Raw genomic sequence first — 18,599 nt, 5'->3', positions numbered from 1 at the left:
TATATTAATTTCTCAGTATATATAATTCTCAGTATATATAATTCTCAGTATATATAATTCTCAGTATATATAATCTCTCTCTCTCTGTTTCATTTGCGTATAATCTCTCGAGTTTGATTCGCCGATAAGAAATGTTTATCGGCCAGAGGAGCACGATCGTTTTCAGAAACGCCGTTTTACGCGAGGCGATCGAAAATCGAGCAAAACAATCGCGTACGCAGGGTTCGCTCGGTAATCGCGACGGAGCTCGAAATTTCACGAAGAAAAAAATGGAACAACGCGAGCGCGTCTTTGGTCGTCGTGCGAGTCGTCGTCGACGGGCAGAAATTAAGAAATAAAACACAGCAGCGGCGGCGCCCTGTAATCAGAATGCTTCGAAGGCGTTAATTGGATGAACGGTCCGGGGTACTTATCACGGGAAATGGAGTTCGTTCTCGCGCACGTTAGGGTCTTCTTCCTTCAGCCTTCGCGTTAAGAAATTCTGCTTGTAACCGAGCATTAAATCTGTCCCGCGATTGGTCGATCCCCGGCGACACCGACACATGATTAAAGTAATTAAGCCAGAGAGGGAGGGGAGGGGGGGCTGAATAGCCGAGTGTAAAAGTAGGGCGTTAGCGTTTCCCAGAGGGGATTAAGAAACCCTATCGAGGAGATGGCAACCGGTACCCGTATAATTTAAATTCGCATTTATATACCGTCCTCTCAACGACCCGGAGTCGAATTAAGGGGTTACTTGAAACAACTTTTGCATACTTTCGTTGTATTGTTTTCTTGTACGCGCGCACACGGCCGTCGCAAGCTGATGTGTGTTGGAAGCTACTCGAAGCAGCCGCGGAGAACCGTTTATTATTTCTCCTTGTCTCTTCTCGCTATTGTCTTCTCAAACGCGGCACTTTCACTCGTCGGCTCTGTTGATTGCGGCTCTCTTCCTCTTTCAATTATTCGGGACCTTGCACATTTTGACATCTCTAATTGCCCGGCCGTTTCTCCTTCGTTTAGCGTTTTCTCCGTACCCACGTATTTACTTATCAATATTATATTCTTAATTACTTTTTGCTATTCTTAATTACTTAGATTTTGATCACAGTGTTATATATTATAATTGATATATTTTCTTTTATTTTACAACGATTTCTTATCGATTCGATAGAGCTGTTTCTGCTCTACAAAACTGTGCTAATAGTTGTAACAATAAATTAATCTGTTTTTTATTACGCGAAAGTAATGAATACAGGAATAATGCAATTTTCGTCCTCGCGAACGTCAAGGAATGTTTTATTTCAAATTAATATCGAATTAATATTGATAAAAATGATTTTGAAACGTGCGACGATCGCTCGGAGTCGCCGCTCGACCGCAAAGGGTTAAGCACTGTTCTTGGACGTTCTCGCGTCGATGATCCAGGGTTCGGTGAGAGAAAGGAACGGTGACGTTTCAATCTCGGGTTCGCCACGGAATGGAATGAAGCGCAGACGAGAGGAAGTGAGAGAAACTAGGTCGTCAGATTTGTCTGGAAAGATTAAGAAGCCCTATCGTGATCAAGACTCTGCGCATGTAACTATTAGATGCCTCGGTGCCGTAATAAGCAATGAAGATTACTATATATATGCAAATGAAGAAATATAGCAAATTTTATATATGTAAAATACACTTCGTCGCTCAAAATGAAAATACTATAGACAGAGAAATTATTTTAGATTTCGAGCTAAAATGGCCTCGAGTGCAAAGGGTTAAAAATGAAATAAAAATCATATTTGCACGTGTCCTATCATTTTGTCGTGCTCGTCTTTTACATAAACAGATAAAATTGCTGTAAAAAGACATAATCAGTGGCTGTTTTCTCACGCGTTCATAAATAAGGGGTACTGTTTATACAGCTACATGCAAAACCTTTCTATGCATTATTGGCTTTGAGAAACACGAGAAATTTTGGGATATCCTATCATTTTGTCGCGTATTGTGTTATCGGGCTTGTCGGTTGTTTAATTCTTCCCCCGATATTGATTGAATGCCTGGTTAATTGGGGAATCAGCGGGCCCGGGGAACGGAACGTAATCATATCGGCCGAAGAGAGAACGAGAGGAGAGCTCGGGGGTGGGGGTGGGGGTGGGGAGGGGAGCTCTCGAAATCCTTAGAATATGCAAACGCCCGTCGGTGAGTTCAAAGGGGCTACTCGGAATAAATTAAGGAAGAAAACCACGTACCGTGGTTTTCTTCTTTCCTGCTGGTTCCCTGACAGTCATTAGGATAATCAACGAATTAGCGTTCCCGCGTTAAGGACTGGATAAGGTATAGGGAGTTAGGTGGACAAAGTGCGTCTCGGCACGCGATGCGGCCCGGAATGGCGGTGATACGACAAACACACTCGTCGCGTCCCTTACGGATTCGCCTTTTTGACTAATTCGACGCCGTTTCACTTTCGCCAATTTTCGTCGACTATTTCAACGATCTTCTCCGTCTATACGCGGTGTCCCGCAAGTTACCATTAACCTATCGTGTTCAACGTTGGAAATTACAAACGCTAACAGTGTACAATAAATCTATAATCTATATCGTCAACATATATTTATGCACACTTCGTTATTTTATTAATTTATATCTATTTTCACTTGATTTCAGATGATTTAATATTGCAAGTAAACAATACTGTACATGCAGAAAAGATTAGGAATTATGAAGAACAAATACCGGAGATGTTAAGCAAATCACATTATTAATTTTTCATTGATTAATTATGTGCAAGTGTATTTGCTATATTTCGTGTTTTTATTACAGCTTTAATCTCTTAACATTGTTATTTCATTTGATTTCTTCTCGATACCTTAATATTTATATCTAATATTTATAAAAATCTAAAATCTATAAATCTATAATATTCTAATATTTTAATCTAGTATTTTATTCCAGTGATAACCTATTAAATATCAATCCGTTCCTTCGAGTAGAAATCAAATTCTTGTCACCGATATTTAAACGTTCGAGTAAATGTAAGAAAGCTATAAATATAAAATTCTAATCGTAGAAATTGTGAAGAAAATGGCACGGCAAAGGGGTTAAACAGCTCATCGAATTTTGTTTAAGTAATTAATTAAGAAATATTTACTCGACGAAGTAAAAAAAAACGCAAGCTCAGCGATACGTAAATGCGCGCACGCGAAGACAAGTTTTTACCCTTTGGCGAGCCCCGGAACGAAAAAAATTTGCTCGGCGCCGTGTGTCCCGAAGATCACCTCCGTAGATAAAGGCAACCCACGTGGTAAAAGAGCTGAACTATCTCGTCGTGTTTTTCACGCCCCGAAGACGGAATCTTTTATTCCTGCGACGATGCGGGGTGCACGCTCGCGTGTGAAATTGAGCAGAGGCGATAGACGACCGTGTTAACTTGCACTAATTAAATACTTCTTAACTACGGGCCGGAAACAGTCCATCACGTTTACCACCCGTGCGCTAATGCTGGTTACGGTGCATGTGCATCGAAATATCACGGTTTGCGTTTCGTTCTTGTTCCGCTCGTAATAAGCGCGCGCGCACCGTCCACTGTGAAATAGGTTTGCAGAAAATTCATTTTTGCAACAATTACACGGTTATGGAACCGTGTTAACGATTTCGTCGAGTCGGCGAATTGAAACTATTTTAATGGTTATGAAACGTTGCTATTTATATCCTCGATCTTTATAAATTGTACCGCCTAGGAATTATGAGGGATTATATTATTGAATAATGTTCTCAAACGTTTTAACAATAATTAAATAAAAGTAACTCGGAAGTAATATACTGCGATTTTTATACACCGGCGAGGAAAATATGTGGATGAAAATTAGAATATCTTAGACTTTCTTTTGACTTTATTAACATGATTCAAAAAAGGAATATATTTTAATTCGAGTCCAATTTGTTGCAATTAATACTGTGCTTACTCCACAATATATTGATTATTACTTTAATACTGCAAGATTTTAAATCTAATAACAACTGCTTCACTGTTTATTGTTAAAATGTAAATTTTACGTTTTTTAATTTATAAAAACTAGAACAAATAAAAGCTAAAATAAATTTTAGCGTTGACGTTAATTTATCGATTTATAAATAGATAGAATAATCGTAGAAACTGAAGAATTCCGGAAATGCGATATTGTATTAAGTACTTTTTTGAGGTTAATTAAGAGCCGTTAAGAGACCGCGAAAGAATAGAGATCAAGACGCGGTTGCGAATCGATCACAATTCGAATCAACGTATTCGACGTGGTCCGATTCGTTAGCGGAGCGATTCAAAGTACCTGTTGGCTCGACCGTCAACTCGCGGGACCTCTTTAAGGATTCCTCCGCTTTAAGCCTTTAAGCACCTGACCATGAAGTCAGTGGTAATTGTCTCCCGGCGAATCTGAGCGATCCACCCCTCGCCGACAGATATGCAAATAACTCCGGGGTTAGTTAGCTAATGGGGTTGCCGGAGAGGTCGGTGTCCGTGAACGGGGTTCATTCATTAAGGGGTTGATGGCTTAATTGCCAGCTCGCAGCATCACTCTGGCCACCCTATCACGGGCCGCCGTTGGGCATCATCCTCTCTACCCTGTCCTCTCTCTCTCCCTCTCTCCCTCTCTCTTTCTCGTGTTTCTCTTCTCTGCCTCTCTTTTGGTTCCCCTAGCAACAGGTTGCAGCGGGAGGACGTTTGTACAAGGCTGTTCTCGGTAAGCCAGGATTCAACTCGTTTGCGCCCTAAATTGAACGGCTAAGACGGCGTTAATTAATTGTCCCCACGGCCGGCCTGTCGCCCCGACGACAGGAAGACCTCTCTCTCTCCCTCTCTCTTTCTCTTCCTCCCCCATTTTCTTCCATCCGGCCTGGTTAATTGTCGAGCACGTCGTTAACGCGATCTTTTCTGCCCTTTCATTTGCGCCTCTGGTTTTTTAATGAGCTACAAACGTCCATCCAGATCCGTCGCTTTAATTCGTTCGCACGCCGTGCTATTCGCGCGATTATGGCACCTGTGACTTCTTTCGTGGACGAGTATACTTGGCGGATAGGGGAGCTTAACCCCCTTGCACCACGCACTCATTTAACGCTGCGTTGATTAATATTTATTCATCTTTAATATTCCTTTAATAGGGCAAGACGATTTTTCTTTCTTTTATTTTCTTTAGGCACTTTTGTTTCTAGAATTTGATAACTATTTTTATTTCGATATTGTTGTTAAAGGTATAACTATTGTATGATTTCATAAAATAAATATTGTTATATAAAGTGGAAATAGTAGTAGTCAGAAAAATTACTTTCGATTTTAGATTCGCCGGCAAAGGGTTAAACCGTGTAAGAGAATTAACGTATTCAACGTTGAAATTCTAATCGTTCTATTTTCCCTCCATAAGAGAACGCTGCGTGTTATTAACGTCCCGGGTTTCCAATATCATCGCGAAGAAAGAGAGCTTCCCGGCATCGGATACGATCCGCCAGCAGAGGCAGGGAGAGACGCGCGGCGAATGGTTCTACTTTAGGGTAGAATCCAGAAATTCCCCCATCCACGCGTGATTGTCTATCAGAGCGCGGCGGTAGGAGGAAGCCGTGGCACCACCATCGTCGAGGCCGGGGGATGATTTAGTAATGAAGATATTAACGGACCGAAAGCGTGCCACAGAATACTGAGATTCAACTATCTAACAGCCAATATAACTCATGTTTATGACTCCGTGGCGGCCGCTTCTTCCTTGCGCCGCCTTTTGTCGGGTCCGTGGACTACTTTTTCTTTTTTCGGCGCAACCAGCTACAGCCACGGCAATTAATGTCCGAATCGCTGGGGAAACATTTGGCGAACGCGTTCTGCGGTCTCGCGACAATATCCGATGATTCACACGTAATGCTCCGCCGAGATTAGACTGTTGGAATAGAGACAGATTCGAATCTGCGATAACGCCATGTGCCCCCCCCTTCGTAAGTAGGTTTTCTGGTAAATTGTCGCGAAATAGAAATTATCTATTTATTTATTATTTCGTCGAATAATCGCTCGGCATTTTTGTCTTTCGATTTCTGTCTTGAAATTTTTGTCTTTCGATTTCTGTCCTGAAATCTTAACAGCGCGCAGGTAATTTTACCAAGTTCTAATATAGGAAGGAAAGAATTTTTAAAGCAAAGAAAGAGCAGAAAATAAGTCAGTTTAATTAAGGAAACCGAAAATAGAAAGTTAAGTTTCAAAGTTATAATTTGTCATAGAGAATATTAGATTGAAGCTCTTGTATTTCAAAAATTTTGCTATCGTACAGTATGGTCTACAGTTTCATTCACTTCAAATTTATATAAGTGAATTTATAAATGAATCCTCTTATGGATATACTTATTAATGTGTCAATATAATTCCATTTAAATTCATATATATTACAAATTAATTCTCTATCAATTTATAAATTTTATATATTGTATATTAAATATATAAAATTTATATATTGATATATACTTACAAATACCTAATTCAGAAATCTATTACACGTTTGTGAGTAAATTTAATTTGATGAAAATTTATTTCAATTTCGAGACTTGGTTAAAAAGTCAAAGAAAGATACGATTTGTTGTCGATTTGCGAATCTGCCGCGACGGGACGACGTCTTAACGAATGTAGATTGTAATACAGAGGGACGACGCCCTTCCCTTACGAGGTAGTTCAGGGGTGGCAACGAGAGACCGACGAAACAGGAAAAGATACGGACGGTAGGGAGAAAGGTGTGTAGCGCACAATAAGTTTCAGCGGGCTACATTAGCGGGGTTACAATCCCGGAGGCACTGCCGGCGGTATACCTTCGGTTATTTTTTTGCGTCCCTTGCGACACGCACGAAATACGCGGAAAGGGCGATTTTGTCATCCTTCTGTGCGCCAGTGCTTCGCCAGCAGAGAAAGGGGGGGATGGGGGGCACCGAAACGTCGCCCCTCTCATTTTTATAGGGTCGCGTTACTTTGGCGAACCAAAGCATGTATTACGTTTCGTGAAAATATTTCGTGAAGCTACTTTGTGTCTTAACGAAAATTCTTCGTTTGTATAATAATACGGAAAATAATTATTGTTCTTTTAATTCTATATAAATTCTAATTTTTATCGAGTAGAGATAATTTTCGTTGATAAGTTACGTTGTTTTATATATTTTTTATATATACTTATTTCTACGTATCAATTTGAACACTGTGGTTTAATTTTTCAAGTAAAAGTACAATTTTTCATATTTTTATTACTTTACACTAACTAGAAATAAAAGATGGAAGAAACTTTAGATTAACATATCTTGTTTGCACTTTTGTTCGGAGTCGTTTAGTTAAATTATTGTTGTACAATATAGTTGGTTAGAAAATAGTTTATAACAACTATAGAATTAAAAAATAAATTTCCATCACAAGAATGAATTGCAATGAATTTGTTTTACTATTATATACGATTATAAATGATTACAGATAATATAGCAAGTTTTAGTAAAATAGCAAATGGCTGGAACGAAGAGTCGAGTAAAAATAGTTCGGCACAGAACGAAATCAACGAGAACGGCATTCATTTAAACATTAACGGAGCCCCATATGTCGGCTTCAAAAATCGTATTTTCCACGCGCCGCGTTTTCTCACACGGATGAGAGAAAGTCGTCCCAGGGGTTAGGGGGGATATTTTTATATTTATGGCGTCACGAAGGGGAGGGAGGATGGTACTAATGCCTAACCCCCTCCCTCCCTTTTTTTGGGGTAATAACCATGCGCGATAGTCACGCAGAGCGAGAAGAGTCGAATTATGGGGTGGGTGAGGATATTTCGTGGGGTAAAAAAAAAAAAAGAAACTTATATCGAGGGGCCGATCGTACGCGGCAGGGTAGTATATTTCTTTTTTTTTTAGAATCGACCCAGCTGTTTTTATGTTTCGTGCTTGTACGTTATTGATTGAAATATCTGGTTAATTGGGTTAATAAATATTACGAGGTAATGTCGCGCTTTATTCGTAATATCAAATTTTTATGTCTTTAAAGATATATGAAGAACATGTTTCAAATATACAATTTGAACCACTGCTTGAAATAAAATTAACAAAAATCTCACTCGATTAAAAAAAGTAACGATTGAATTTATAATAACTTGCAGTGATTTCAAAAGTTTAAAAATCTTTGTCGTTGTTAATATGTTCAATGGTTAAAGAAAACGTTGCAGGTATCTTAAGCTTAAAATAAAATAAAGCATCTTAACCTCAAAATAAAATAAAATAAAACATGTTGAGCTTAAAATAAAGCATCTTAACCTCAAAATAAAATAAAACATGTTAAACCTAAAATAAAATAGAGCTTCTTAAGCTTGAAATAAAGTAAATAAAGTTTACAATTAATTGTATTATACAAGATTCGATTATTCTGATAAAAGAAAAGAATTATATTATATCAAAGACAATAGAACATTATGCTCGATCACATGTTTTCAATTATACATTCATAAAGCCTGCCATTACGAGATTATTCGTCGATTAATTCAGATTTCATTTCTTGGGAAAAAGTACTAAATAAATGAAACAGTGTACAGGAAAGCATCCGAGCGACCTAATAATTTTCGGATAGTTACGCCAGCTCGAATATTTAAGTAGAACACGGTACAGTAGATCGCGTTTACCAGCTGAACATATGCGAGGCACAGTCGAGGGTGCTATTTCACTATAGAAACTATCTTTACAAAAACGAAACATTTCCTCTTGTTCAATGTCATGCACGAATAAACTTAAGCCAGTTAGAAATAATGACGAGGTTACCGGCAGAGGGTTGCGCCACCGTATTGTCAAGGGTAGAGCCGATGATAGGTCGCGCACCCCTAATAAGAAACTGGCCTCGAATGATAGAGGAAGGAAGTTCCATAGTTTTTACAAGCGGACAACATTGTACGGTTTCAAAATGACCATGCTGTGCTTCATTTTCTGGTATTCCGTTTCCAGCAACTCTGTCATTCGTATTGATTTCGTACGCGAGGGAAAAAAGGAATCCCTGTGGGCCGGGACTTCTTATCGCGCCGGGTAGCAACGAATCGGAACAGTTCGAGCACAAAGTGGTTCGGTGACGATAAATTTAACCCTTTGCACTCGGTTGTCCCCTCTCGGGGGACATCGGGATTCTAAACGTTCAAGTTTATTAGCGATTCGCAACTATTTCGCGATGTCTACGAATTCATATAAATCGAATATTGTTATAACAATATTATATATACATATGTATCGTATACTATATGATAATATAAATGTTTATAAGCGCTGGTAGGTCACATCCATGATAGCGCCGAGTGCAAAAGGTTAATGAAGCCGAATTACCTACAGTAAAATATATTTTCAATATTATAGACTTATTCTATTAAAATTATAATGTAATTAAACCCTGAGGAAAAAAAGTTCGTTCTTGAAATTACTTCTCCTATGATTCGAGTCATCGTGAAATTTTTATCGCGACGAGCAAAAATTATACGACTCGCGGTACAACTTTTTTCACTAAAAATTAAGAATCAAAGATTGTTATCGACTTCGGAGTAAAAAAATATCGTCGGGACTTTTGCGAAGTTGTTAATCGTTTGTTTGAGATTATTATTGTACAAGTATCAGAGAAGAATTTATTTTCCTTGCAACGTTTTCTTCAAAGACACCTCCCATTATTGGAACCGTATCGCAGGAAAATGCGTGCTCATTTTACTGATTCTTGCAAATGTATTCCGATTATACGGTTGCTTTGTACTTTCCCGTATCACGGGACACACGATTGCCGCGAGTTCTTACGACGGGGAGGCGCCGAAAATAAAATAGCTTCGTGTCACGAACGGTCATTACAGAGTTTTTTTTCTCTCCCTCTCTCTCTCTCTCTCTTCTTTTTCAAAGAGGTGACGCGTGACGCGCGCGCGCGGAGTCAGGGATAACCCCTGACCTTGGACAAAGAGCGCGGAAACGGTCGTTCGCCTTTGTGTGTCCGTGCATTGTTCAGGAGCCGTCCATTAGCGGATAAAATAATCATCGTTCTAAATTTTTCCGCCGTCCACGTGGGCGGCTCTCCCGAACGTTTCGTACGGTTCGTTTATCGCGGCACGCGTGTTTCCCCCGCGCGCGCGCGCATTCCCTGCGCGAACACGTGCCGCAAAAGCAAATAGAGAGGTGCGCAAATTGTCGGATCGCAAATTATCGCGGTCTCTAGTCGCGAGTTATCTTGTAACTGTGTAGACGGTGACTATTACCTTCTTTCGCGAAGTATTCATTTTCCAACCGAATCCGTGATCTCAATTTATGTTCCCCGCAATTTTTGCCGTGGAAGGTGTCTAATCGCTGCAGAGATATTTTCCTTTAAATCAATATTGATATACTTAAATAAATCAAATTAGACGTAACCAAATATTGTATATTATATATTAATATTATATATTATATATTAGGGCTCTGACAATCTAAATATTTATTAGGAATGCATTTGTGATATGTTGAAATTTATGAAATACAAGTGATTTTATGTATTAATAAAAATAAATAAAAATTGATATCTCTATAATAGTTTCATTACAAAGAATATTGTAGCTGATAGAACATATTTTTCTTTTATTTTACTGTTCATCAAATTAAGTCTGCGAATTTTACAGATTTATATGGAACAAGGTCCATGTATCACAGCCAATGTCCCTATTTTGGAACGAATATTTGACACGGCACGAGAATGAGTACGCGCTCGTATTTTAGAATTTTGTCCACATTAATTAAATGCATAATATAAAAATGTCAAAGCATCGAATAACAATTCAGCTATTCAACAACAGCGTTATCAAAATTGCAGCGATATCGATTGTAGTTTCATCATTAAAAAGCGTCTCGAAATCTGTATTTTAACTCTCGAGAATTTGTCGAAACTTTGCGAAACTTTATCGTCGCCATTGTCGCCGCGAAACCCTTGGAATTCCCGGCCACAGTTCAGCCGGAAAGTCGCGGTGAACAGAGACGTTTCGCGTGGCTCGTCTCATCGGCGACGACGCTTCTTCCGCGGAAATTGAACGGGCGGATTATTTCTCTCGAGCAATTACCATCGTTTCCGTTTAAAACGGTTTGAATCCGGCCGACGACGACCCGTCCGTGTCCCGTGACATTTTGATACACGTCGGGACGCGGCCCGCCCAGAGAGAGAGAGAGACACGGTTCGAAACAGTCACGAGATACCACGGCGAACAGAACGATCGCGAGAAAGAGCGGGCCGGGCGAACGCCGGGAAGATGGAAGCGTTTTCGATCGGGACGTCGATTTCACGCTCCGCGCCGTCTCTCATCGAACGCGACACGCTGTTTAGTCGATATGTCAACCGGGGATCCACCTCCGTGCACCCTGATACACACACACACGCGCGGCGGAGACTTTACGGAAAGAATAATTTCAGCTACCTTCGCGCCGCGCCGCCTTTCTTTCTCGCCTTATTTCTCCTCTCCCCGTTTTCGCGCTCGTCTCGTTTCGCGCTGATCGAAACTACGACAAACAAGAATTGCCGGCCCGAGAAGTTCAAAGCGGAGACGTTTTATTATTGGACCTACCCGCCTTTCCTGACACCATATCCCCCTCCGAACCCCTCCGAACCCCTCTCGCCTTCTTCCCCCCATGTCGCGCTCCCTCTTCGACAAAATGTCCCACCTCTCTCTCTCTCTCGGTCAACAAAGGAATTTATTTTTGCAATTCCAGCGCTATCGGATGTCGTGACTACTGACGAGCGATAATTGGATATCCGTCCGCTTTCGCGGTCCGTCGTCCCTCCTCGTTTATTACACCTATTTGTTGCCGAATCGTTCGTTGGTAGTTTTCGGCAAATCCTGAACCGCGAGTTTCCAATCAAAATCATTCGAGAGGAGGTTGTTGTTGCGAATTTCTTCGGTGTGTACAAATCGTTTGACGAAGTCGATTTTAAGAAATAAAGCATCTTTAATATCGTTGAAAATGTAAGATCGTGGATTTTTCTTATAAATTTCAATTATAGTAGAATTTTATAGAAATATAAATTCTGACAGATTTTTAATAGAGTTTTCGAATAACTTTTTAAAAACATTTATTATAATTAATTTCACTCGTGGATCCTTTAGTAATCGTCTGCTAAAGAATTGTTTGACACTTTTAGCACAATATGCACAATGTTATCATTCTTTTAGAAAATACTGCTGTTTCATAAATACTCGTCTGAACAATTCATAATAAATAATTAGCAATTATGATAATATTGGAATACGAAACCTAGTTTATCCTAGAGTAATAAAATATACATTTAATTTACAGATTTTCGAATGCTCGTCGAGTATTAGCTTAACAATATAGTTCGGTTGAACAATGCTTCATTGTCGATCGATATTTGTGGAAAATTATTTTTGCTGAATCGCGGAAAGAGATTTCAACGGCAGGTTAACACGGTGAATAATGGAGTAACACGGCAATAAGCATTGACATTATTCCGGTGCTGGATGCTGGGTATTGTTTGGTACAATGTGGAATATTACAAATGTGCATGACGACAAGGAGACTTGACTGTTTTTGGGTCGTGTTAGGGGTCGAGGCTCGTAACTGATACGCTTCGCGATACGTTTATTTTCACCGTTCCTTAATTCTTTTCTGTATTCCAATGCTGACGAGGCTTCCCGGTCCACGACTGTGATAGTTGGAATACTTACAGTCAGTCCCATAAGTATCCGTACCCTCGTTGCTTATAAGAGCGATGTTTATTAAAGCGCTGCTTAAATCTGTTGAAATCAAGGGACGCGTGTACGATTTTCCAATAAACATTTTATTATTTGAAGATCAAATAATCATGAAGATTTCAATAATTTATTGTCTCGTCCAACGTTATCTCAGAAAAAAATAAGCGACGATTTCTCAACATATAGAAATTATAATAAATTAGAGAAATTATAATAAAGTAGAGAAATTATAATAAAATAGAGAAATTATAATAGAGAAATTATAATAAAATAGAGAAATTATAATAGAGAAATTATAATAGAGAAATTATAATAAAATAGAGAAAATGTAATAAAATAGAGAAATTATAATAAATTAGAGAAATTGTAACAGTTGTCCAAGAATTTGTCTGAAGTCGTATATTAGTGTATCTAAATCAACAGTACACCACTCTGCAGCATTTAACCCTACAGATGACACTTTGCGTCCCGAATTATTAGCCATTCATAATTTCTATAGCTCTGTTATGGTTCCGCGTAAGTCTTGACACGCGACTGGTTAATTCAACCCCATCTAAAACGACGATATTAACAAACCCACAAAGAGAGCGAGAGCGAGAGAGAGAGGGAGAGAGCGAAAGATGTCCGGCCGGAGTATTTCCTTTCGGAAGAGGACTCGTGGTGCGCGCACGCCCTTAGCAAAGGGCGCGGTAGATTCGCGATACGCTGATTTGCATGGAGGGTGAGGCACGCTCGAGTGGAACCGAAAGGGAACCGAAAGGGAGGCGAACGACGGCAAAAAATGCTTCTGGTCGCGCGACGTAATTCAAAACAACGTTGCCGGCACAGGTTTCGAGTTTCATAGAGAAAGATAGCAAAAAAAAACGTGTGCCAAGGGAGAGAGACCTCGAGGGTAGACGGCCAACTAATTTGAGGTTAGACTAATTTTGCACGCAACGAGAAAAAAAGTCGCTTGGGGATGGTGTAGCCGCGGGTACAAGGGAAAAAAACGCGGACGTGGCTTATGGGGGTCTCGAGGAAGTGATTAGACCGCGTCGATTTTGTCGCCGAGGGGGTTGGTATGCAGAGACGACCGTGAAAATGGGTTACGATGGTTTGACGTTCCGCCGATTTTCGAACGACTTAGGTCAGTTAGGCTCTTTTATGTAGGGTGGAATGTACAAAGTGTAACAAGAGTTTTTGTTTTAGAAAATCTTCTAGATATTTTAACACTTTACGACAGATAACCTATAAATCGGCTTGTTATACTCTGAACTATAACCTATAAATCAGCAATCAATAGTAATCAATAATTTAATATCTATTAATGAGATAAATGTACCACATTGTACTATCATAACCTTTAATACTATTATATACTATTTTAAATATCAAATATCCTTCGCGACTAATAAAATTAATAAAATCGAAATAGAAACGAAAATCGAGCTAAATTTTTACTGGCAAAGAGTTGAAAAGTTTTCTTTGCTCTCCTGTCGACCGTTTAACGACCAAAGTTAATCCGTTTGTTAACTAATTATAAACGAATTATAAATAACCTAAAAATAACCGATTAATGAGTATCGATAAAAATCATTCTTGAACCATTAATAAAATGAATTATTCAAAGCGTGCATCTATCTACAATTCTCACGAAAATTTTATTTGCCACTTTTTCCAATTTTCACCGATCTTCAAAGCGTTCGAAAGAATAATTCGCGACTGTATTTCTTTCTTTATACCACATTTAAATTCTCAATAGAAAACGTTAAAAAACGTTAAAATAGGAACGTTAAAAAATGTGGCGAGAATGCGAAGAAGCTTATTTACGAGCATCCTTAAAAAATTGATAGAACCGTGTAGCTGCGTGCAAGCACGAGCACCAACAGCTTAAACGTGTTATTGTCTCGTTGCACATGTGGCTACAATTTGCTCCGAAACGGAGGGAAACTTTTCGAAGTTCCCATCGGGCGACCGCGCTCGCCCGATGCGAAATTATCGTTTTAAAGTTTTCTTCTTTACGTACGATGATACGGTTTCCGCGCGAAATGAATGGCATTATAAAGGAAAAGTAGGGACAACAAACAATTAAATAGTTGCTTCGACGGGAGAATATACGATCGAGCCGCGAACACGTAACGTATTCGAAGCGGCACGACATTGTCCGGCAGCTTTCCCTTTCACCGATTAAATAAACAATTCCGTTTTGCAATCGGTCACTTGTAATTTCCCTCTGGGGTGTCACGCGTGCGAAGGAATTTATTTTTATATCGATTTAACATATATATATATATATGATCGAATAAATTTTTATATTTAATTTGCTGGAAATAGCTTTTTAAATTGAAGGATGATCGAATTATAATTGCGAATTAAAAATGAATTTTCCGATTCGACGAGGTTTTCCCACAAAAGCGTATTATCTTAAATTACACAACTGTTGCATCGTCTATGTAACAATATCTATATAATATTCATTCTACATATACTTCGCATGCAGATCAAACTGCTATCGACGCCACAAAAGTAACAATCGAGGCGAGGCATTGTTAAATGCACGTAGATGCAACGAACAGTACCTCGGTGTCAATAATAATTAATAATTTATCTACACAGTGTTAACACGTTGACAGCCGACACGACGACCACGAAATCTCTTCAACAACAATTCTCCTGTATCCCTTCGGATCGTAAGGAAATTTGGTACAGTCGGTGGAAGGAATTCATTTCGCGCGAGAGCTTCGTCAAAATGGAGACGATGCCGGCAATCAACGTGTCGAACACGTTAAAAAAAAAAGAACAAAAGAGACAAGACTACCATACACGGTGTACACACTATTACGCTTCTCAAACGGATCACGCGTAAAAGAAACTTGAATATTTATCATTGTTACTGACCTGTTGATGGCCAGGACGCGACTGAGGCTGGGAGAGAACCTGGCCTGCATGGTCTACTTGCACCGCTGAAACTATCACAAGCATTTGATGTTTTATTCGGTCTTGATGGTGATTCACGTAATTTCTTTTTTTTTTTTCTATATCTCTTAATTCTCTTTGGACAAACGATAAGAAATTTTGCGATAGAGAGCAAACGGTTTGGTGGTCCACGTGTTACGAATCTCGTAAACCAGCCGAGCGTGTACTCTCCGGGATACGAACACGAACGCGAACCGCATTCGGGAAAATCGTAACAGGGTCGCGTCGTTATAATTTCTGTAACCGATTCGGAGAAACTACACAAGAGCAGGCCAGACTCTCTCTCGCCTCGAAACCGACGCCTCCGTTGTGAACACGCAGAAGAATACTTTTACAGACGTGTCTCACTCTGTTTCGCCGCCGCGTGAACTGGCGCTCGCGCGTTTCGTAGCGCAACAGGACGGTTTTTGTCCGAACAATAAACATTTGAACGATGCTCGTTCGAGTGGTGCCGATCAATGATAATCGCTCTTCGTTTTCGTATCGTGGACGATCGTCGTTTTCATATTCTTCGCACGCAGGGTCCGGTTTCTAAAGCGACGTTTCTGTAACGTGATTTATGTGATCGCTACGAAAGAAATCATTTTGAACGCGACGATACCAGTTTGCCGAACATGAGATCTGGATATTTAAACATACTGTTAGTTGTATAGTTGTTCGGTAAACATGCTTTGTTAAATAGTCTTCGTTGTCAGTGCGCCGAATTTATCGGACTTGTAAGAAACTTTGTTGCAACAAGATTTTCTTCATACAGATTTAGTTCATACTATGAATGTTAGGTTATGGTTCATGGTGGTAGGAAAATTAGATTGCGATAGTAACCTATTAATGGGGAAAGATGAAATATTTCGTCCTATCAGGAAGATAACAGCAATTTTAACAGACTTTTTTCGTCTACGAAATTTTTCAATGTATAATTATTGTACCATGAAATTTTTAACGGTTCGAATTTTAACAATTTCGTTTCAAACGTCGCTATAACACTTTTAACCCTTTGCACTCGATCGGCGACTCTGCGGAGCCATTAAAATTGTTGCAGCACGTTCCAGAATTATTTTGAACAGTACAAAATTACCCTAACCTAAAAATTATTATGCCACGTTTCAAAATAATTTTGGGTGAAAATAATATAACTTCTCGTCACGAAAAAAAAGGGTTAACAGGTTAACAGGTTAACAGGGCATTGCAAATCCGTAACGGCATTAAATATGTTAAATCGACGCCGTGTTAAATGTGTGAAGTTATTTGTTGTAAGTACGCTCGCGAGATCGAGTTTATTAAATATTTAAATGGGGAGGCTGCGAGAGAAACGTTGTCCGTCTCGAAACGGTTTTTCAACTCTTCTTGTTTGAAACATCGCGAAGCCTTCGCTCCTTCGTCCGGGGAGCGAAACACATACTTCGTCTTGGTTGTACGGCAACACTGTACATAGTTAAGTATCGGCGTAAGGTAACGCAACCTATAATTAACATGCGGCGCAAAGTGCGCGTATGAAATCGCCGGTCGATAAAAGGTATTAACTAAAGTGTTCTACTTTTGCAATCGTTTCAGGTAGTAAGATCGGCGGCACAGCCTTCGCGAAACCCTGCCATTTTAATGTATCCGCGGTGACAAAAAACCCACTAAAATTTAAATTAAAACCAGTTAAGGTCGTTCGATTCTTTCTTTAATAATAAAAAACAAAATAAAAACAAAACGAAGCAAACCGTTCTATAATATTTCCGATGTAATACGTTTATGCAAATTTCAAATCGGAAAGAAAAATAATTGATTGGGAGTACGCTTTTTAGATGAATTTATTCCAATAACAATTAGTAAAAGTGTGTTCGATAATTCTTCGTTTTTAGCGTCTTATTCGCGATCGTATCTCTTATGAATGAAGCATGAAGTTCGTTATATTATTTTTGTAATCCGATACGGTTAAAAGTAATTATAACTGAATAATTTTACATCTTAAGTTCGATGTACTGGATAAACTAGTTATGTAAGTCGCAAAATGAAGTACCCAATTTCAACTTTATGAAAAAGCGAGAACAGCGCGATATATATTGACGCATAAATTAATACCAATTTATCGTTATTATGTTAATAGCTTGTATATGTTTATTCAACTGAAAAATCAAGGCTATTGAAATGGTGTGAAAAAATAAGTTTCTTTTGCAAAACGTTCAACCTTAGAGAAAATGATTTCATTCAAATGATTTAATAGCATATTTGTCTCTATTTGTTATCTGTTCGCATAAAAATATTTCCATGAAATCATCCTAATATAAGTTAATACAAAGTGCATTATGATCCCATTGTATATTAACCTTTTGCGCTCGAAGTTATTTTAACTGGAAATCTAAAACAATTCTTCGACCAACTGTATTTCCATTTCCTGTTGGAGAATTCTTGAAGAATAGAGAATAATTTGTGATACAAAGTTACAAATTTCACGATTTTTAAAATCTATACTTTAATAATATATATATAGAAATTATTTTGAAACGTTGTGTAACAATTTCAGTGTCACCACGGAGTGCAAAGGGTTAACGCAAGAATGATTTTTTCTCAGTCAAATAACTCCATCGTCGCAACAAGTAACGGGTTACCCAAGGTGTTAACAAATAAAATGAAAAACCAATCGCGAGGCCCGCATAGCGAATTGTCCAAGTAGATAAATACTGGACATCCGCAGCGGATCGTCGTATCGGAGTTTACGGCGGCGGAGGGTGGGGAGGGGAGGTGGGGGGACCCCGGGGTTAGCCGAGAATGAATCGGAAAGCAGCTTCATCAGCATCGTTTCCGTAAATCATGCGAGGCGAACCTTTCACTTTTATTCCACCGGAGCGTGCAGAGAGAAAAAAGAAGAAACCGATTCGAAAGAAAGGGCCCGAGCGGAGGAGGGCGGGGGAAGAAAAAACGCGGCGTAGAGGGGAGGTAGCGAGCGAGGGCCTAGAGGGAGATCACGAAGCAGCAGGG

General features: G+C 39.3%; 1 protein-coding gene across 1 annotated transcript in view; it reads right to left on the bottom strand.

The window, feature by feature from the left end:
• Positions 1 to 15,623, bottom strand: part of Zfh2 (Zn finger homeodomain 2) — a 32,817-nt gene extending 17,194 nt beyond the window's left edge. The window contains exon 1 of the mRNA XM_078190380.1: positions 15,558 to 15,623. The gene's annotated coding sequence lies outside the window, so the exon portion shown is untranslated. The remainder of the gene's footprint in view (positions 1 to 15,557) is intronic.
• Between the last annotated feature and the right edge of the window lie 2,976 nt (positions 15,624 to 18,599).

This window comes from Augochlora pura, chromosome 9, assembly GCF_028453695.1.
Source record: "Augochlora pura isolate Apur16 chromosome 9, APUR_v2.2.1, whole genome shotgun sequence".
NCBI lineage: Eukaryota > Metazoa > Arthropoda > Insecta > Hymenoptera > Halictidae > Augochlora > Augochlora pura.
This window is presented reverse-complemented; position numbering and strand designations above follow the sequence as displayed.